The following is a 22,755-nucleotide window of genomic DNA, read 5'->3' as shown; positions in this document are numbered from 1 at the left end:
AAGGTGCTTGGTGGCTGATCAGCAGCTGCGGCACCAAAAGTGAAAAATGCCTTTTAATTGGAGGTGTTTCCAGAGAGGGGAAATGAGCTTGCAGTAAGGGCGTATATAATAAACACAATGGCGAAAAGGAGGAGGGGAAAAAAAAAGAACAGGCTGGGACTGTTGGTTTATGATTTTTGTCTCTGCTTTTATGTCCCAGCTGCCAGTAAAAGGCAGCCCGCTGGGGTGGATTTTAAGTGTGATAAAAGGGAACAAGGACGGCGGCTTTCGCGAGCTGAAGAGCCTTTAATGACTAGAGAAGACACACACTGAGAGAGGAGCGAAACAAAGTTCAATAGGAGCTGTTGCGTGAAGGCTAAATAAATCATGACAAATGGGAATCTGTCCTATCAATATTTCATTGGGGCGACTGCGCTGCAAGGCCCACGCGTGCCGACTCCGCTGAGGCTCCTGCCCCTTCGGCGCGCTGGGCGTAGCGTGGGGGCGTGAGGGGTTTACTGCCGCTGTTCAGCTGCTGATAAATATTTACAGTCAAGGACGTGCGTGCTACCTGACACCAGACCAAGCTACTCGCCACTGTCCTCACCGAGCAGCCAAAAAGTGATGAACCCTGGAGTCTCCCATATGGGACTTTATGTGTCAATGATGACGAGGTGACACGACGGCATCCCCGGGTCCCTGAGCTGTCCACTCCTCCTCCTCTTTTTCCGAAGCTGAAAGGGGTATGTGTGAGCCTGCACAGGAGCCCTGCCAAAAGCGGTTATCAGTGTCTTTTGAGTCATTTGAGTCCAATTTTGCGGCCCGGCTCCTTAACTTTTGAGGACTGCCTTTCTCCTTTTTAATGACTCAATTTAATTTTCATGCACATTTATTTCTCTTAGCCGCGTCGGTAAATGAAGTGCCGTGGCGTAGCAGAGGGTTTGATGATTAATGTGCTTTAATTACAGCTCTGTCGATTGGGCCTTGTAGGCCAATACAGCGCAGAACTGAGCAGTGTGTCAGACGACACTGTCGATGGGTAGGCCTATTTGACAGTGCTCCTTGGGCTGGGCCCCCAGTATCAGGAGATTGGAACCCGGGACTCCATCAATAACCGCCCCTGATCAGAGCCGTGGCAGGGCCCCCTCGGTCACGACGGAGCTGCCGCCCGCATCCACCCAGACCTGCCGTTCATTAATCTTGCGCTCGGTGAAGTGTGCACGATGTATTTTTAATCAGCAACCTCTGAGCTAGACAGAACAACAGTGGGTCCTGTCTCTGAGAGAGAAAGAGGGGAGAGCAAGGGAGAGAAAGAAGCAATTACACCCTGCAACCACAGAGTAAATATTTTACATCTCCAGCTCGCTGTTTAGAAAAAACGCGCAGACGGAATATTGATAACGAAAGAGCATGTGGGTTGCCCAGGGAAACAGGGTGTACGGCAGAGGAATGAGAGAACGGGCGCAAGGCTCATGAATAAAGTTGACCTTTAGACTCGCTTGTACCAGTGGTTGGGCGGTCTAGATTCATCATCGCACTCCGGTCATGTTTGTGAAGGGGGCTGTATTGTTGTTGTTGCTGTTTTGGGTAGGCCCGGGTGCTAAAAAGGAGGCGAGAAACTGTAAAAGAGCAGCTGGGAAAGCAATTCAGGCTCCCTGGCTCAGAGCATCCTCTTGGTAACAAATTCAACTTCGGGGCTTCAGACCAGCTCAAAGCACAGGCTCCCTGCAGCTGCACTTTTTTGTCCCGGGACCCCCAAACAGGAGCCCTCTCGTGTTCCTGCAGAGGTTCAGAGCTAGCCCGGCCCTTTCTCTGTGTCCTTTTCAGTTCGTTAGCGCAGTGCCCATAGACAGTCGCGCCCCCACATACATACAAAACACATGCATACAATCAGTCGCGCTGTGAGAACCAGTGGGGGTGTTTGCTTCGGAGGCACAATGCAAATTGAATTAAAGCTGCTCTGACCTGGATGCGGTTCCTGCTTGCACCCGCTGTGACCTCTGAGCCCAACTGTGACAGGCAGTGGCCTGGGAACTGCCACGAAGGGGAGGCAACAGTGGCCCGTTTTGCTTTGAAAAGCGGCACAGTCACACACACGCGCACGCATACATACGCTCGCACACCCACACACACACACACACACACATGCACACACAATACACCCTCCTTTAGAAAACTCCAGGCATTGCTGTGCATTGTTGCGGCTTTGTATCATTTAATAAGAATTAGTTAATGGATCATGGGGGTTTTCAGAAACAGCGGGAATGCAGATTAGGGTATTTTTTCCCTGCACCCCTGTCCGTCTTCCTGACAAGATTGCGCATTTTGCTCATCAGTGTTCACTGGCTGATTATTCCTGTGAAGTAAAGAGAATGTGCAGGGGGCCTGCCACTCAACTGTCTACACCCGGAACCTGGGAGAAAACGCAAGGAGCAGAATTAGACAGCCGCATGAAACGGCACTGTTTCCTTGCGCCTCCAGTATAGCACTCTGAGGACTGCGTAAGATGGAAATAGTACTTCAGGGGAATATTTTTTTTTCTCCTCAGATGTAACTTTGAGGGGAAATGAGGGAAATTGGGATGGACATATGGAAGTGTAAATGCAGTTTTTTCAGTCATTTCTTTTTTAAGTGTGCTCTCCACTCGCATCACCAATATAAAACATAAGCTTTAAGGTTTTATTTATCCTTACACAACAGAGGGCCACTTTACAGTATATAATGTAGTACTGTATACTAGTAGTACAATTTTAACTGTCTTAACAAATAAAAAATAGAGTAACCTTAAGTGAGAACATTAGTATTGATGTTAAATGTAACCTGTTAGACAGATTACATAACAATATCATTGACAAGTCCGTATCTTCATTCACTCATGTATTTGAAAATGTAGAATAGGCTCTTTTGTAAAAATCCAGCTCAGTGTAGACAGTGTATTTTTATCATGTCCACTCAAACCATTTGTGTGATTCTTGAGCCATGGCCTGGCAAAAATGAATCCTGACAGCTGTGGTGTTAACAGTATTTTAAATGTGACAAAATTCAAAGGGGGTTTCATTTTCAAAGAGAACAGCATACGAGTGATCCAGACATGCAGTGAAGTCATCAACAGGTCCATGGCAAATGGCCAAAGGACGAGATGTGCATCAGTGTGGTTAATAAGCAATGAGCATCAGGCGCACGTCAGAAATATTGCAAGGTGATTAGAGGGCGACTCAAAGTGCTGTTTCAGAATATTTTCTAAAAGTTAGAGTCTAAAGAGAATGATTAAGGGAGAAGCAGACTGGTGATGTTTAAAAGACCCTACGTGTTCAGCATGCAAAACTGAACAGCTTTCCCCGCTGAAGGGGAAACAAAGTGCAGTATTAATGTTTTAGGAAAAAAGTACTGCACAAACATCTGTAGACTAATACTTGCAAAAGTTAGAGAGAGAGAGAGAAAGAGAAAAAACAAGAGGAAAAGTAACTTTTTCCTCCTTTGTGCCTTGACTTCTCAGCCGACTGGCCCAAAGACTCGTGGCGCTCATCCTGATTGACAAGGTAACACGAAGGTTTTCCTAAACAGATGACTAATCGCTGCGGGCTGAGGCTGTTACTGCCAGCGAGCCATTTGAAAAGCGTAAATCACCGTTGGGAGGCAATCTTCTCAGCAGCATCGGCAGGCGTACAGTGCACCCCTTCCCAGGATGCTTCTCTCTCAGCCCCTGGTTTCAGCGGCATGTTCACACCAACCACAGGCCTGCAGACCATACGAGGCGCTCCTGCTCGATTCACACTGGAATAAATCAATCCCCGGTTTCAGATAACTTCCCTGCAGTAAGTGGTTTATTGATGCCATGATTAAATTCATTACAGGGTGTAGTGAGAGAGAGGGGCCGAGATGAAAGGCACCTTGTGATTGACAGGGATTAGGGTTTGGGAGAGAATCTTTACAGGAGAGACACACTAATTTGTGTAATTACAGACGCGGTACAAAAGACGCTGCTGACAGAGCTATCGCGAGGCACGGTGGGGCCGTGCCGGCCAGACGGGAGCGATGCCTGTGAGGTATAAGCGGATCCCTGTTTCGCCTTGCCTTGTTAACATTGAAACGAGGTTTGATGTGTGTTGCTTGAGGCTAGCAGCTAATGAAGGGATGTTCTGTCACTCTGCCATCCTGCTTATCTCACGGCTCTGATTTGTAGTGAAATTTTAATTGCGTGGGGCTTCTCTTGAAACGGACATATTTTACAGCTTTTTTTTCACAGGAAATGATCAGGAGCCTTTAAAGCAATGTACACACCAGTTTGCTGCACTTTAGGGCAACCTGCACTAGCTCAGCACTCCATATGTAAGATGCAGTGGTCTCCGCTACTGAACACCACGACGGACAATACATTACATTTGACCGCGCTGCTTTATGTATTGTTACACTACAGCAAAATAGCATATCCCTGTTCCTCAGTCCTAGAGAGTCTGGCTGCCAGAAGCCTAGGATGAGGTTGGTAACACGTACATCACTTGATGATGCTTCAGAATTGTACTCTGTCCTTTTTGGTGTAATATCTTTCAGTTCATCTCTCTGTGAGAATGTAAAAAAAAACAAAACCCTCAAGTCTACAAACTGGGCTGCTCTTGCTACCATGTCTTGCTGATTTAGAGGTCACCCCTGGGAGCTCTTCTAATTCTCTACTGCTCTCATCAACAAGCTGCTCGCTCTGCTGAGCGACTGCAGCATGGAGGAGGCGGGGGGAGCGATGTGCAGCGTGTTGAAGGACAGCAGAGAGGATTTCATAATGGCATATGCAGGTGCTCACTGCGCAGGGGGCACCGAGTGCTACCAGGGCACAGCCTCCTCTTCCTCCCTTTCCCCTCTCTTCTGGAGGAAGAATGATCTCTTCTCCAGCTTTGCATCTCTGAGAGGACCCTGCTTCCTCCTCCTCCCGTCCTGCTTATCTCGCTCCCCCTTCCTTACATCTTCTGAAGGAACTCTGGAGGGCTTGGATGTCTTATAAATAAGGTTTGTGGAATAACGGATGTCTGAAATTGGATTTTTCAGTCTGCTTAAGCAGGGGATTACGCGGCTCAAGGTGTCCTGACCTGTAATTGAACACAGTGATGAAGCCCCGGTCTGTCTGCCTGCACCCTGTATTAGTGCTGTTAAAAATCACAGGTCTATATGCCAGATCTTTCAGGATTCTGCCCTCTGTGCCAGACAATCGAAAAGGAATAATAATGCTACTAATGCCATCTATACAGTATGTAAGGCACTGTACATTGCCCCACTGATCATAACAAGCAGCAGTCCATAACAAATCCATAACGAATTCAGACGACTTGTGTTTTGATTGTGGACCCTGCAGCACATTGTGTACTGCGTCATAGGGGCATAGTTATTGTTCACTGAATATTACATTCTGCTTGAACATTGTTTGATGGTTGCACTATCCTAGAGAGAGACGAGAGAAGAGCATTCATTAAAATATCCTCCTCAGGACTGGTCCGGCGCACTCTAATTGGGTGCAAGAAAGGTCTGCAGAATAAATTGGCAGGGAGTGATAATGGATGGAATGAAAACTGTGGTGCCCAAAGGTTCCATCTCTCCTGGAATCAATTCAGGAGTGCAGGAGCGAGGGGGCCAGGAATACCGCAGCGCAGCTCTGGACTTGCAGTTTGGGAGAATAACTCAGAAATCACCACTGGTGTGGAAAAATGCTGTGTCTGAAGATGACAGTGCATTGATATTTTAGGTGGTGTATTTAAGCAGCCTGCATGGATGTGCTTGTTTAGTTTGCTGATTCGTGGTTGCAGTCATTTAAATCCAGGTGGTTTGTAGATAATTCTAATATTGTTATATATACTCATTTTGAACGTTTATTGACAGTAATGGGTCTTTCAGAAATCTGCATGCTCTGCATGCAGTGAAATTCACAGATTATATAATTGATGTGATTGAAAAAGAAAGAAAAAAAATCACAAAAAGAGCTAGAGAAAATTGTACTGCAAGTGTTTATTTTATGGGTTTGTGAAAACTGTTTATCAAGATTTCCTGTGACACATTTTAATAATAGCTAACTGTTGCAATTACTAGTGTTGAATTAATCCTTGAATTTACACTGTTTATTACCAAATATGTCTTTAAAATTATAAACAGCTGCCGGTTAAGATTTACATGAAGTCTAATTACATTTCCAATTTGAACCGAAAGAGCAAATAAATTTAGTGGGCATCAGAACGAAACGTCATTTGAACAGTTACATTAAAATTAACCAAAGTTCTTAATTGACTACTGACAAGTTTCGTCATTCAAAGTAGGTCTTTCGGCAACAGTGCCACTTAAATTTCCATACTTTAATTTAAGAAACAAAATGTCATGCTGATACAAACGGAAGTCTGGAATGAAATAGACTACATTTCACAGAAAGCTTAAGGCAAGGCAGTTTTGGCGTCAAACATACCGACAATAACAATTTATGAATCCTAGCATCCGCTGGGTGATTTGGCAAAGCGAGGTTTGCTCAAGTAGTGGATCGGGAATAGAAACGTTGCACGCATAGCGAGATTCCACGTTGTTCCGAGTGTCCTTGGTCCATACTCAGAAAATAAAACAACTGAACTATGCTGGTGGTTCTTGAAACGTGATACACCTACTCATGAGACTCCCTACATCTTCAGTGGAGTTATTGTAACTGAAAGCAATGGGCTTTTTTTTCATCTCATTGTTTTAAGGAATATGAGTTAAGGCTCTTCAGTTTCTAAAAATACTTTTCTGCAAATTTCAGTTGTCATTACTTTGGCGAGAAAAACCGAAGACAAAACCGTCTTTCAAGGGCTCTTGATATATGGTGCGAAACATTAAAAAAGAATTGAAATTGAAATCGCTGTGGAACTTTACTTTTTGTGCGCGTGCTTTTATGTTTTGTTTAACGCCGCTCGTTTTTGAGCTGAATACACGTGTCGGGCCAGTGCCCATGTAAAGCTGTGTTTTGTGTATTTATGGTGTCGGATTGATTTTCACCCAGACGGGTTAATGGATCTTGTCTGTTTTTTGTTGTCTGTGAAATACACGTTGTAGGTGCTTATACGCGGAAAGTGCATTAATTGAGTCAGAGGGGATTTCATTTTTTTCCTGAAACCGGTGCACTTCGCAATAGCACTCAGCGCGTGCTATTTGAACGGAGCCCATTTCGGCCTCACGGATGAGTTCTCTCCGAGGCAGTCTCTCTTTATGATCGGCGACTGCAAAAGGCTCACTTTAATTAATTGAAATAATTACGCGGCTGAGGCGGTAATGGGTTTTTAGAAGCCGACAGAGAAAATTACTTAAAATATGCTTACACTTGCACACCCGGGTGCAAACACTCCCTCCCGACTGACTCGCGCGCGCACATACTCGCATACACACCGCTATCAAACCTCGGATCGCCCGTGCGTGTATTAAACCCTGCCAGACTAAAGGGCCCATTGCACTCGAGCGTCATCAGCTCATCTTACTGAGCTCTGAAGCCATCTCAATTATTCAGCAAAGGAGGAGAGAGGGAGAGCTGAGCGGCGCTGCAACTGACTGCATGTCCGCTGGGCAGAGAGAGAGAGAGAGAGCGACAGACGCATGTCAGCTCTCATCGCTTAAACCCGCAGCGCAATTAGTAGCACAAGGACACGGGCCAAGAAAAGGCGCTTTTTGGGGAAAGTATTTAGGCATATAAATAGAAAAGTGTCCTCTAAGAAAAAAAAATGTACCTAATCAGTCCATCCAGCAAATACGCTTGGGATCATTTTGCAAAGTGTTGCTTTTGCATTTTTACTGCTGCCATCTAATGTGTCAGATTTTCTTTAAGTGATGTACAGTGGCTCCAATGGCCCAGCACCAATTAGTCAGGATTTGTTAAATGCCGAATTAATTCCATTGAATGGGGGGAAACCGCAGACATGTTAATTGCACTTCCAGTGTATTTATGCGAACAGGAGTTTGCTGTGGAGTGATTAAAGGCACACCAGATAAAATATGAATGTATGCATAAATCAGGCACAACTCTGCATAATGAGAAACGTGTCATTCCAGTCCCCCATAAAGACACAGGGGATTCGTTCTGATGGAAGCACCCTTGTGCTGGGTGTAAATTTTAATCTTCGCTCCTTAAACCAAGTACCTCTACACAGCATGGGAGAGGGCACAGGGAACAGCACACTGCACTGTCAGGAGACCGGTTTGCAGTATCTACAGTATGTGGTAGGTAACCATCATCAGAACCTTTTTTTTAGCTTTAATCTTTATTCTCTAGACACTGTGCAATGTGTTGGTCCCTCATGTTCTTACACGTATGCCTCATAGGACAGGCTCACCTACCACAGGATATGGCCAATTTAATATAGGAGTCTGTAGGATTCTCTCTCCTTATGTACCTTTGGTTAATCAGCTGTGTGGGATGTGGGATGTGGGATGAGGACTGTGGTTGGTCAGGGGGCAATAGGAGTCAGGCATGACCCAGTGCTCTCTCCTCAGAGAGAGGTAGCGAGAACTAAATTAAAATTTAAAGTACAAGGGAGAGACAGGCAGTGGGAAGTGGAGAAGGGGAAACAGAGAGACACAGTAGGGGAAGCAGTCTGACAGGGGCAGAGGGAGAAGGACTAAAGCTCAAAGAAATAGGACATGTATCCATAATGTCTGTTTGTTATATATTTTAGGAAAAGGAAAAGTTGTACTTTCTAAAATGTATTTTTAATTTACTTCCTTATATTTCTGCTATCCTTGTTTATTCTGACAGTGAAAGTTGAGGGAGAGTCAGTCTGATATTTTTGTACCCAAAAATGTTTCGGCAACACAGCATTATTCCTAACATACTTATGAAGTCAGTTTGAACCCTGTAGGTCTTGAGACACAGGAAAAGAGCCAGAGGGAGAGTGACGAGAACACAGCAGGAGAGAGACAGACAAAGGGGAAGAGAGAGCAAGAGAGAGACAGCTTTTTGGATCTGTACTTCTGCGCAGCCTCACACCGAGGTCACTCACTCAGGAGTGTCACATCTGTAGGTGATGCTGTCACCAAGACTGCAGTGGGAAGCGCAGCTACGTTGGCCAGTAGGTTTCCACCGGCCCAGTCTTGGGCGAGGCACATCTTGAAGCAAGCAGGGACTAGTGAGCTGATCTAGCACTGCATGGTGCCCCCTGCAGGCCACAGCAGGTACTGCCCCTCACCCACTTACCAGTGGCGGTAATGGACTGTGCGAACTCACCATCCTTTTGATACTGAAACCCAAAGGGCACTGTCTATTTTCCGCATGAAAGAGACTATTTCAATGTAGCACTCACTTCCTCCCATGTCAATTCAGTGCTGAACAATTACACGCTGATGGCCAGCTTTGGCGAACAAGGGACTTGATTGCTGATCTGAACTGTTAAGTGATCCTAAAGTTTGGACCGTGACAATGTCAAGTCAATGTCTTGTCTACTGCTGTAGCAAGAAATGTAATTCCACTGTAGGCAGATTCACCGCATCATATATTCTTCTTTGGTTTCAAAGTCCAGGTACTATATATTCTCTTCCTTTGCTGGAATGGAGTGCAACTGTTGAATATGTATTAGTTTGGCAAGTTTTCACTTAATCCGAATGATTGACAGCATGGCATTAACATTTGGTAGGTGATGGAGATTTCCCCATTGATGCTTTCCCATACAGTTGTTATCCGTCTGCAAATTCCAAAGCCTTCTCCTTAAACCCCGGGGCCGTAGCTCCGTGCTGTAATTGTTGCTGTTTTCTCGGAGGCTCTGAATGAACTTGTCATCTCTTCTCCCCCCTCTTTTCTGCTCAGACCCTTTAGAGGTTTTGAAGCGTAGGCCATTTGTCGCCGGGTTGTTTTGCCATCCCGAAGCCCTGCCCTGTTAATTGGTCCAGCTTTATTTCAGCGCGCATGGTCCAGTGGGAATTGGCAACACAAAGTGGAGGATGAAAAGAGGCCAGAAAGTCATTTTTGTCCAATCGCAGCTCCCAGACCCAGGCATCAGTATTCGAGACATGCGCATGATCTGAACAAAATAAAAAAAAAAGTACAGAGACAGCGAGCGAGAGCGGGAGAGAGATGGGCGAACACAGTGGGGCCTTTGATGGCAAAATTGTAAATGCGCCGCTCCTTTCCCCCCGCCTCCTTTTCTTTCCGCCTTGTTTTAAAGTGAACGGCTTTGAGCTCCGGCCGAAGTGAACCATTGAATGAACCGCTATCTCCAAAAGTGCCCCGAGGAAGAAAAAGAAGAAAAAAAGAAACTTGTCCACATTTTCTTTGGGCCCCTGACTCCTCTAATCCTTGATTTGAAATGATGTTGTTTTGGTTGTGCTTTCGTTGCAGAGCCGCGCCGTGGACCGTGCCGTTCCCTCGAGCCAGCGTCGGCTCCCATGGTTCCCTGAGCACCGCACCTTCGCTCGGAAGGTGAGTGACGGAGAAGCGCCAGCTGTTCCTGGAGCCACTCGCTGTCACCCCTCCTCCCGTTATGATTTATTTTTGGGGGCCTCTTGGGCGAGTGTCATGGGTACCGGCTGAGACTGCAGCCCGGCAGAAAAGACACCAATTTGTCAGCAAGAATCTGTTCCTAGTCAGAGTTAACACATTGGGGGTGGGGGGTGGGGATGTTGTACAAATTTACAGAGGGTGGTGAGGTGGTGGGGGAGGGAAAGGGAGGGGACAGAGAATTGTGAAGGAGAGAACAGAGTGCGAGGGGTGGGCACGGGGTGGAAATGACACACTGTCCCTGCCCAGCTTGACCCCACTGAGGGGAGGATGGGAGTGGAGCCATGCATTCCTGATTAGGAATGGGATCTGACCGCAAACAATGTGCTCCAGGGGGTGGAGGGGATGGTTACCTCAGCCGCCCCAGTGCAACGCGCACACGCACAAACCCCACGGGGAGCCACGGCATGGGTCGCCACCCTCACCACGCACACTGTGGACAGCCCGTGCGTGCGGCTGTGACCAGGCCTCTGCGACTGCACGCCAGACCATTGTCTGGAGGCCAGCCAGGCCCCTCTCAGCTCCTGGGAGCGCACCCTCGGTGGTGTTTGTGAAACTTCATCCAGGCCTGGACACGGTGTGCAGCACAGGGAGGGAGAGGGGGTGAAGAGGCCATCTCACAGCCAACACTCTGGGTGGTTGTTTGGAGACAGGGTGAGGATGGCCTCACTAAAATGAAGGGTCAGCGACCTTTGACCTTGTCTTAGGCCAGACCTCGGTCACATGCAAATTTCTGCTGATCTGTGCAACACCAGTGGGGCTCCGTGTGCGTGCTCGCTGTGACTGGTATCATAAATTGTGATGAAATCTTAATCTTCTCAATGTTTCTGTTTCTTTTTGTGAATTTTTGATATGTGAAATCTGGATCCTTCCTCAGTTATTCCTTGTCATAACCATCATATTGAGAGCAAAACAGCATGCACTCTACACACAGCTTTAAATGTTCTAGCTGTCAAACAGCTGTATTAAGAGATAACAGTCGTGTTATTGCTAGAAAAAGAAAAATCAACATATAAAAGTGTGGAAGCAGAAGAAAGAGTGACAAAGAAAGACAGAGAAATGGCTGCCCCCTCCACTGTCTTGAGTGTAAAAGCCTCCCTCCCTCCAAGAGTGCCTTGCGTCTTCTATATCAAAGCCCCTGAGAGAACTGTGTGTGTACATTGGAAAGGTGCTCCAGAAAGCAGGCCAACATCCCAGCAGGCAATGCAAATGGAACGTCTGGTGCATTCATTCCCATACTATGTGTTTTTTTACATTGAATGTTGTTGTTCCCCCCCCCCCCCTCCCGCCCCCCGAAAGGCAACCAGTTTTGGCGCAGACTGACAAATGAGCGGCAGAGCAGGGGAGTGGTGCGGGTCAGGAGGAAGGGGGGCTGCATAATGAAACCGTCGGCGCGAGGCCACGCCGGTCAGGGCAGGCCAGCTCTAATCACCACGTGGGATCCAGCGCAAGGCCAGGGAGCCCCGCTTCCTCTGGGAGAAGGAGAAAACAAAAACAAATTAGCCAGAGCCGGGGCAGCGAAGCATTGTTTCAGTCACAGCAATCTCGCATTACAGCCAATGTGGCATCCAGAGCAGGAGTCTGATCGAAGTTCTGCCCTTCATACGGCACAGAGTCATAAATACTGTTTAATCCTGCAAGATGAGTTCGTTTTGGTCGTGTGACTTGCATTCCATTACACTACATTTCAGCTGAAGTACTGCAGCTGAATAGCATTTCTATTGTCTGCATTTACAGTAGTTATGAGTTATGAGAAAATGTTTTGTGCATCCATTGTACAAAGCAAAATTTATTTGTATGTTAATATAATTGTAAGTAATATGGAGTTATATTAAGCCTAGCAGTATTGTCTTGTCGTATCTTCCTATAATATCTTCATATAGACTGGAACATGCCATATTGTGTCATTCTTTAGTTACTGCCAAGATAATGTTCAGTACTGCAAGGCTCTCAGTGAATGGAGCGCCAATATGAGGGATAGCACACTTTCCATTGTGAGCCCCTGTTCAAGGTCTGGAAACATATGAATAATTCACTTTGACTTTCAGATAAGATATATGTATGAGACATCTAATCTTGTCCTCAGCAATCATTTAGAGATTTGTTTAATGATATCTTTGGCATACGCTGAAAAGTATCTGTTGTTCACATGGGGGACTGCAGTCATGCATTGTTAGGAAACTGACAGCATATTATTCAATACAAGTGTATGTGCGATTTGCAAGCACGCGCCCGTCCTATGCTTCAAATGTTGTCCTTTATAGCTATTTTTAGTTACAGCCGTCCTACTTTAAAAAATCTGCCATACATTCAATATAGCCAGTTTTTCAGATTCTACAAAGAAAGACTTGTGATGCAGCCATCCATCAGTTAAAAAAAAATAAGAAGAAGCGTAGTCATAAAATTTATTGTAGCCTCACTTGCCTCAAACACCTAGATGAACTTTGCTGAGTGATTTAAAACCGGTGTGTCACAGGCAATCTATTTTAGTCCCGTTCTGTCTGCCACATCACTGATGGTTTAGGAATGTGGAAGACAGTGAAAACGAGATTCACCCATTGGAGAAAACCAACAATACTAGTGAATAGTCTTGCCATAAGCAGGAGGGAAGTTTTTTGCAAACTACAGAATCAATTTCATCTTTTTGGAATTCCTTCTGTGGTGAGTGCATGTGTGTAAGTCTTACCACTGCAAGGCTTTAGCAGTAAACACTTCACAGCGTAATGATATATGCCTCATTTAGAAATTAATACCCATTAAATTCCCCTTTTCCCTGCTGCAGTATTCCTCACTCTGGCAGGCATCCATTCTATGGTTATTTTAAGACAAGTTGCATTTGAAAGAAACGTTTGAAAGATGGTCGTCCCGCTAGCACCTCGCCTGTGTGTCTGACGTCTCTGTACTGGATAACAGAAGAGAGGAGTGTGTGTGTGTGTGTGTGTGTGTGTGTGCGAATGGGGAGTGGGGGTGTTTAATTAAATCCAGATGATGGTGCTTGAGGTTTTCACAGCATGTTCACAGACTGAGGAGATGTTCCCACTAACTAGCCCACAGCCCACAAACATCTGCAGGCAGCCATGGACGCATTCCTCCTGGTTCTGAGCCTCTCGACAGGAACGCTTTTGAGGAGGGCAAAGTGCCTGCACGAAAAGAGAGCAAAAAGTGGTTCTGTGGGAGAGGAGTGGTGCCAAGGGGGGTAACTTTGGAAGGGCAGATTTTTTTGGCAAAAGTTTTTGGCTTGATAATGATAATGAACACGGCTGAATAACATGCAAAGGCACCTCTTTGCGGGGAGGGGGATATGACGGATCAGGCGCGAAACAGGCAGGCGGCAGTGAGCGACAAGCGGACGGCGTGTCCAATGGTGTGCCTCGGCACTGAAGTAACAGGCCGGGGGGGGCTGATGTTTCACACTCCCACAGACCCTGGCAGCTGCATGAGAGAATGTCGGGGGGGGACACTGTGCTGGGGAGCGGGGGTGGGGGGGGTCTGTCACTGGCCTCGGGTGGGTGACCCTGCTGCTGCTCTGTTTGTGTTGCCGTGGAGACATGTACAGATTTATTATCAGGAGCCCCATTTATCATGGTCGTAGCGCGGCGCTGGGGCTGCCCGTGAGTCACTGCGGCTCATCCATCACCACGCGCCCTCGCCCGACACTGGATACCTGCGCACTCGATCGCTGCACACACACGCGCGGCCATACGCACCTGTGCTCTCGCATGTGTACACTCCCCCCATCACGTAGCATGTGCACACAGGGGCAGAGGGTCACTGTGTTTCCTGTATGAGCCAACATTGTTTCTCTGGTGATAGTGGTATTAGTCTGGAACATAGAGCCAAATCCCAATCAAAAAAGGCAGGAAGTGACGGCGCAGCTCTAACAGTTTGCTGGGGCCAGACTGCACCGCAACGCCCACGTGTCTTTATCTCCCCGAGGAAGCTTCTCTCTCTCTCTCTCTCTTTCTCTCTCTCTCTCACACACACACACATATGCGCACACACACACACAGACACACACGCACACATTCTCACTCACACTCTTAAGAGGGGGCTCTAGAATTTGCAGCTTTATAAAGGCCTGCGTTTCAGAGGCTATTGATTTATGGAATTCTGTGTGGGCCACACACAACCCTACAGCTGCAGCCGTTGATTATTTGTGCAGTTCTGGAAGTTTGAGACTAAAGTGTGGGTCATGTATTTTAGGTAACAACAAGTTTCCTCATTGCATCAAGTGGGCATAAAAAATGTATTGTATATGAGTTCACTAACTATGTTGCTCTAGCTGAGTTATTCTGTTTCCCACTCTCAGGAACAGCAGCGGCCTTAGCACATTGGGTCAGTTTTATTTTTGCTCTCATTTTCTGGTGCAAACCTTGCAGTAGTCATCACACACATTGATTACTATTACAGTACACCAAGACCATGTACGTTTTCAAGTGTTTTCAAGGACTTAAATGTTTAGGTTAAGATGAGGATCTAATTTAAGAATTCATCAGTCCTGTAGTAGTGGATTTATCTAGTGGAATGTTGAATATTCAACCAGGCTTTAGAACAAGCCCTCTTTAGTGCATGCTGAATGAATTCCTTATCCCACTGGAGCAGCACTCTAAGCTAGATTATTAAATTGACTATCTATGTAGAAAGAGGGTCCATGGATGGAGTGAGTCACATCTGACTAGAAGTGACTACAGACTACAATCAAAATGAAAAGCTGTTACTCAGTTGGATTCTGTTGTTTTTACTGTCCATCTGTGAAACACCTAATCTGCACACTGGACTCAAACGGTTTTACATTTTACATTTACTTAGCAGACTCTCTTATACAGACCAGTTTACATAGTTTCAAATTTTTACATGTTATCCATTTCCACAGCTGGATATTTACTCAGGCAATATGGGTTAAGTATCTTGCCCAAGGGTACAAAAGCAGTGCCTTGTCTGGGAACTAAGCCAGCAACCTTGGGGTTACGAGCTCTGCTCCTTAACCACTAGGCCACTCTGCTGCCATACATGAGTCCTTGTTGCCTGGGCCCAGTGTTTGATTTGTGGAATTGACCTATCTGACAGAGGAAAGAACTGTCTGTAAGAAAAGCAATTGAGTCAAACCCCTGCATTCTCCCACCTGCCCTCCCATCTGCCCACCCCCTATTCACAGTGCAATGATTCTCACAATAAATGGTGGCAATCAGTGCGTAGGATTGACACAGGGTGGCCAATGGAGTGCATTGTCAGGGGAGGGAGGTGGTGGGGGGAAGGATTTTAGATATGATGCATTTGGATCAAGGAAGCGACTTGAGATATGGGGCTGTTTGGATGCAGGAGCTGGAGACTACACGGGGACACTAGCCCCCCGGTAATTTACTTTGTCATTTCAGCAGGCTTCTGAGAGGTGCCTGTGTAATTAAAGAAGACAAACAGTGATTACACACCTGTCTCTGGAAAACCAGCCACCTCACCCTACCGGCACAGCCTTGTCCTCCCAAATGTCAGTGTAACCGGAACGAAATCTAAGTATTTTCACACATTTACACACACACACACACACACACACACACACACACACACGCACACACACACACCCACACACACACACGGGAGAGTTGGACACACACTTGCGCACACACACAGGACCGATTTATGAATATGACCTTCCGTGTTTCCTCATCAGCCGTGTCGGTCTCCTTGGCAGCGCGAGTCAGTCAGGTCAGTTTTATGTCCACATTACGGCCCGTGTGTGCACGCATGTCCATAAAAAGGAAACCAGAAGAGCCCCTAAGGCCTCATCTTTATTAGGTTGCTTTTAATATGGCACCATGATTTCAAAATCAATCAACAGCACCAGAGCCCTAAAATAAATCGTTAGTAATTACCTTTCTCTGGCCTTATTCATTTACACATCGCATCACATACCCAAGGCTCCTTGTCTCCTCTCTCTGACTGTGCTTTAAGTGAAATGTGCTGGTCTGTGGTTCAGGGGTTTGGACTGTGTTTGTTTTTGTTTTGTTTTTTTTTTTATGCCCCACCTTCCTTGTCATCTCCCCACTAAAGTTTGCAATCGGTTGACAAATTGCTTACTTTTCATTGGAGCCTGGAGGAGGTTTGATTCAGCAAATTAATTATGTGCTTTGGGAAGGTATGCAGAATAGGTTCTGAGAATAGGTCTCCCTAATCTTGTCTTTAATCTGTTTCAAAAACCTTCCGCTGTCTCCTCTGAAAAGGTCTAATAATTGGCAGCTTGAAATAGGAACTGCTTATTCTCAATCCAATTACACTCAACAGTTGCGATTTCTCCCAGGAGTAAGTGTTCCATCTCTGCCTGAGCGTAATGTATCGCCCTTTTTATCCAAACATAGGATGATGCAAGGTGCCGCATTCCCCAGGCACAGTTCTAGTCATTTAAATGACAGAGTGCGGGAACATTTAAGCCCTGCTCTTTGTTTTTGTGCCTGAACTTCCACATGTTTAGCCAAGGCTGCCAGGCCTCATTTGGACGAAATGACTCTGAATGTTCACCCGCTGCTCTGCCGCTAACCTCAAAACAACCTTTTTTTGTTCTTATTTGTGCAACACTTGAAAATATTCCTATAAAGCCAGCAGGGGCAGGGGACGAATGCCAGTGCCCACAACAAACCAGAGAAAGGAAAGAGGAAGTGTGTAATATTTTCGTTCGAATAAATCAAGTGACCTCCCTCTCCTCCCGGTTTGATGGAGCCAGCAAGACAGGTGTGGGTTTCACACAGTGAATAGTTTTATTGATTTTTATGGTCCTCCCCGGGCAGGCTGTCTATCTCTAAACCCAAAAAGACTGCCTTCGTCCTGAGCTGCACATGAGCTAGTGCACAGGCGCACGTATTCCCTCCTGCGCAGCGAAGATGAGGAAGTGGGAGAAATTTCTTCAGCGCTTGATGAAGAAAGCAGAACGTGACGTTGTGCTGTGGTCTTTAAGACCATCGTACGGCAACCGTTCTCCGTCAGTCTGCGGAGAGCCTTTCAGTGGATTTATAATGTCTAAGTTCTGGGACACACCCACCTGTCCCTGGAGAAGTCATCATTACTTAATGCGCCTCCTGACAGCCACGGCTTAAGGGGTTTTTGGAACAGGACGAATGTGAGACAGCCGTTTATGCAGTCGGTTTGACAGTTTCATCCGTTTCCATGACGCCGCGCCGACAAGCTGGCTTTCGGCCTGTGACCTCCCGGTATGTTCGGCGTTAACTAATTTCCATTCTCACGGAAGGGTTGGCGGGGAGCTCATTCAGTCAAAGCAGGTGCAATACGTCTGTCCTGTGGTATGTATGTCCTCCTTTGACTGTTTGTCTGTTGAGGGGTTAACTTATTTTCTTTAACGGTCATGGACTACTGTCAGTCTCAGCCTTGCTGTTTTCACTCCTTTATTAATGCATAATGGATTTTATCTATGAATACTGATCCAGCTTTAACATCTTTTTATATAGTGATTGTTTGGGCCAAGGCACTTAGTCATTACTTGTACACGAAACGTCTTCTTTTCTGATGCCTCATTCACTCAGACATTATGCGTCTCTCCCCCCATGTTGTGTCTTGTCCTTATTACCCAACCAAAGCCAAAGTGTAATTAACAGTGAAGACACTCTATTTTTAAGTTTTTTGGTAAAAATGCGCATGCATTGTCGTTGGCCCCTTGCCGCAGCTGTAAACCTGTTCACACACATTGCACACAGCATGTTTTCATCCTCCGTGCAGGGAGGGTGAGTATGAATTATTTCCTCAATATTTACAGAGGAGGTTTTAAAGCCGCAGTGATTGTCCACGTTATGTAAAAGTGAGTGATGTTTATTTTTTGCATTCAGATTTATACAGCTACTTAGAGTACGATAAAGCATATTACCTCGCTGTAGGAAAACAGATCCCTTGTATTCTCACATTGCTCACTCGCGCCGGCTCCACGCGCACACGTTCCGCCCGCGGGAGAAGTTGCTGTTCCTCATCATTACATTAGGCTGAATCTAATCCAGCGTGCTGCGCTCGAGCGCCTCTCCTCTGTCTCTCAGATCTCCACCTGCCCAGAACTTACCAGCAGGCCTACATTACCATTTTTACATTATTTATCTGCTAAGCAGACTCCGTTATCCCCTGCTGGAGTTAGGCGGTGCATAGCTTACATCTGACAAAGTGTGTGACCCATTTCTAAGTAGAGTCTCGGCCCGGGCGATTCTTGTGCTGCCTGTTAGCAAGCAACATGCTTGAGTGTAGCGTGCTGCAGAGGTGGCAGACCCAGGATTCAGCGGATCAGTAGCCCGGCTGCTGCTCCTCACACTGCCTCTGCATTCTGTCTGTACACTGGTCTCCTTCATACTGGCTTATGGCCACTTTCATTAAGGCACCTGAATGTCAGTATGGGCCATACTTGGCTCTGGCCAAGCCGCAGACCCACACGTGTCTGTATGTTGAAGCGCAGCGTGTGGGCTCACCAGCCTCCCATGCTTTGGACCTCCCTCTTCCCTCTGTGCCCTCCTCTCACCCTGTGCCCCCTGTTAAGTGCCAACTGGAAGAGAGCTCTTTGTGTCCGCTTCTGGACCGAGAAAAGAAGAGGCCTACCCATCCACGCTACTCAATGGCCAACCAGGGCATGCATACCCGGCCAACTGAAATAAGTCTAAAGTGCAGAGAATATATTCTCGCTGGCGCTGAAGATCAGCTTTGAATACTTAAAAAAGTTCTGGTACCATTACTCCTGGGGGGGTTTTAGAGGTATCATCGGCTTGCACTGTGACTTTCATACTGAATGTATCATTAGTCTTTACCCCCTTGAGGCGTATCTGGCGTGCAAAACAACAGAGCCTGGAGAGGAGTCGGAGGAAGACAGCCCTTATTCATTCAGAGTTGCCAGCACTGAACCAGGGATGGCTTTGCTTTAGTTTCTCCCCTGTGTGTCCTGTGCTATTTCGCACACACCCACATACTCCCTACTAAACTTGTTTCAGTAGGTCATGAAAGAGCATACTCTATTTTTTCATTGCATCATCACAATGATTTCTTATCAAGTGCAAACCTAATCCACAGTGTAGCTTTCACTGGGTGTCAGCTGGTGGTTAGGAGAAGTGCCCTCTTCAACTGGTCGAACAATGACGTCTCATCTAGGATTTAAACCCACAACATTCTGATCTTGCATCCAGTATCCTAACTGCCCAGTGCTGTCTTTTCCCCCTCTCATCTAGCATGTGTCGTGTCTGTCTGTGTCGGGCACTCAGTGATTCTTGGATTGACAGCCCTGTATATGCAGCAGGTTTACCCTTCATAGTGGACTCCAGTATATTTGCACTGTGCAAGTTGTAGTTTCGTTCTCATGGATCACATTGAGATTTTTCATCTTCTTTTTGCCGTTTGAGATCCCATGCATAGCTGTGTTCAGGGAGGACAGGAACAAGACATACGGCAATTAGAGATTGAGGGCTGTTTGTGGAGGAACTGGTTCATACTCCAGTTTTTACAGTAAGTTGTAATAAATTGTCGCTGAAGTCTTGCCTATATTGTAAAACGCATTCATTTGACAATGTATTTCATGTGGAGATGTTCCTGATTTTTTCCCAGGTCCCTAATAATCCAGTATGAAGGTGAACAGTCCCCCCCCCCCCATATCCCATCAAACCGACAGGTACAGGTGGTCATGTGTACTTATTAATCTCCATAGACTATTGCTGAAGTCATAGACACTTTTTTCTGTCTCATTCTTTCTTTTTCTACCCTGCTGTCCTGTCTTGTATTGACCTATGGCTATTTTTACTCTAGCTTTAATACGTGGCTCTGATTGAGGAGAGTGGCGCATGACTCTGAATGGGGTTGGTCTGATTAGACACATGGGACATCAGCTTTGTGGAGCAGTATTGCAGCCAATGTCCTGCTGCTGTTTTTCTCCACAGCCCAAACCCAGGCATGTCTGTGCATTGCCAAAAAAAATACACATACAGTATTTACATTAATGTGAAAAGCACTGTAATGAAGACATTGCTTTCCAGTTCGAAATATAATCCTCCCTCTCTCTCAGAAACCTAAGTTGTATTTAATGTACAGCCTGGAATCTGTGTGATTAATTTCAGAGTAGATGTGGAACAGATTATAGTGCTGTTTTTCATTATACAGTTTTCTCTTACTGCATTAGCGGAGTAATAAAACCCATATCCCTCCTCTAACAGTGATGCAAATAGTCTTCCTGATCAGCGTGATATATATCATAATAAAAGCTTTGCAATTGTCATGACTTTACCTGAAAGAAAAGCATTTTTCTGCAGAAATTATTGGATGTAAGGTGATAAATTTCTGATTGTTCCTGGAACAATATCATACAGTCAGCAAAAACTGTAACTTTCTTGGTGTCATAAAAGGCAGATATTATTTAAAGGTGATGGTTTTTGCCTCGAGGGACCATGCGTTACTTATGGACTTGTCTAAAGAAGAGGCATTTAGCCAGGGTTTTGTTATTAAATTGTTTCTCTCCTATCATTTCATACCTTTTTTGCTCTGAGCTTTTTCCTCTGGTCCAGAGCACTGCATTCGGAGTGCTCCCCTGGCATCTGCACTTTTTATCCCGGTGACAGCTACATCACAGCACTTCTGTTCCTATCTCATTCTCAGTGCAGCATCGAGATTACATTTGGACCCCTTCGCTCCTATACCGGTGCGGCTTTATTTGTTTTTGTTTATACTGAGCCAAGGGCTGTGCGGCAAAGTCACAATAAGGCTGACATTTTGAATGGCATTTCATTTCCTTTTTCCTCGGAGATGAAAGGAGGTGTGCGGCCGAGGCGGCGGCTGTCCGAGTCTCTGGGGGGTGAGCGGTTAATGGCCATTGTGAATCCACATTTCCCCAAGGCCTCCAAACGCTCGGCCACTGCAGAGGTGCACCGTAAACAAAGTCACGGTGAGGATGAGCAGACTGCAATGCCTTTCTTACAGGCAGATCATTTTGTACTGTAGATACCATGAAAAGGTTGCGTGGCGATGATTTCCAAAGTTTGAGCTGGGCCCTTATGCCTGAGGTTATTCCCCGGTAATCTTAGGTCAGAGGTTTCTCCTTCAGTGAGTATTATTTGTACGAAATACAGCTTGGATGCCTCTTTGGAATTTTATTTCAACAGCTGAAAGATTGTGCCATCTTAGCTTTTGGTTTAAGTGAACTGAACCATGGGACTGAGAGAAGAATCAAACCGTAACGTTATTAAGTGCTCCCAAGTGCTTGTTAGGGTTGTAGGTTTTGATTGCTTTTGAAACATTCGTCTGTCTGGTTCCAGAGGCCTGCATTTTGCACGGTGCTCGCCCCTTATTTCTGTGGAAATGGAGTTGGCACTGCAGAGCTTTGGCATGGTGGTGGGTTTTATGCACGGACTGGGGCCCCCTTGGCCAATCACAGTGCGTATCGGATGGCTGTGACGCTGTCAACACGACAGCACGGTACAGCTGTATTGCATTGTAAAAATCAGAAATAGCAACAGCTGAAAAAAGCAGTCTTGTTGGATGGAGCTCATGAGATCAGAACCTGTTTGATGTTGCTTAACCTTTCTTTCCAGCACTGGCTTTGTTTTGAGGCAGGGTTTGTCTGTGGAGCTCAAGATTTTCCTTGGTAGATATTGGTTTGGAGGAAAGCAAAGGGCAAAAATACAAAGAAATGAATGAAGCATGTAGCATTTTGGTGCCAATCAGATTTGAAATGTCAAAGCCCAAGAATCACAGACATCACATTTCCCTCAGCCACTATCCTTCATATGTCCCAGAACTTATGACCACCAGCAATCTGAGCCATACACTGTATACAGCTACCACCATTGAAAACCCAACAGCACAGCTTCAGCTGTAGAACTAATTGTGTTTCAATTTGTCCCAGCAGCAAAGTGTTATATGTGGAAGGGATGCACGTCTTGTTTGGCTCTCCGAATTTGGGTTAAAAGTTTTGGAATCACTGAGGTAGAAGGAGACACAAAAGGAGTCTGTGTGCTGAGTATGTGAGCCCCTGGGTGGAGTGTGTGAGGGAGCGGATGTGAGGAGCTATCTCCACAAACACATCAAGTGGCGCGAAGAGCGGCCGCTATCTCTCCCCCCTGATTACCGTTATCACCGCATCTGGAGAGCTTGCAGTGAGCGGTTCCTGGTCCCTCCGCGCGGCTGCCCTGATAAAGGTCATGTAATTGCAGGCCGTTTCCAAGACCGTCGCCACCAGGGCGGAAAACGTGTCTGGAGAGGGGGAGGCGGAGGGACGGCGGAGGGAGCAGAGCCGGGGGAAAGCGGAGGTGTCGGAAAATCCATAATGCAAAGTTCCCGCGTAATAA

General features: G+C 46.2%; 1 protein-coding gene across 2 annotated transcripts in view; it reads left to right on the top strand.

The window, feature by feature from the left end:
• The window catches only part of sulf2b (sulfatase 2b), a 113,580-nt gene that overhangs the window by 10,965 nt on the left and 79,860 nt on the right, over positions 1-22,755 (top strand). For both annotated transcript variants that reach the window (XM_036533487.1, XM_036533485.1), the window contains exon 2: positions 10,298-10,378. The gene's annotated coding sequence lies outside the window, so the exon portion shown is untranslated. The remainder of the gene's footprint in view (positions 1-10,297; positions 10,379-22,755) is intronic.

This window comes from Megalops cyprinoides, chromosome 7 (assembly GCF_013368585.1).
Source record: "Megalops cyprinoides isolate fMegCyp1 chromosome 7, fMegCyp1.pri, whole genome shotgun sequence".
Lineage (NCBI taxonomy): Eukaryota > Metazoa > Chordata > Actinopteri > Elopiformes > Megalopidae > Megalops > Megalops cyprinoides.
The sequence above is the reverse complement of the archived record's forward strand: the minus strand, read 5'-3'. Positions and strand labels throughout refer to the sequence as shown.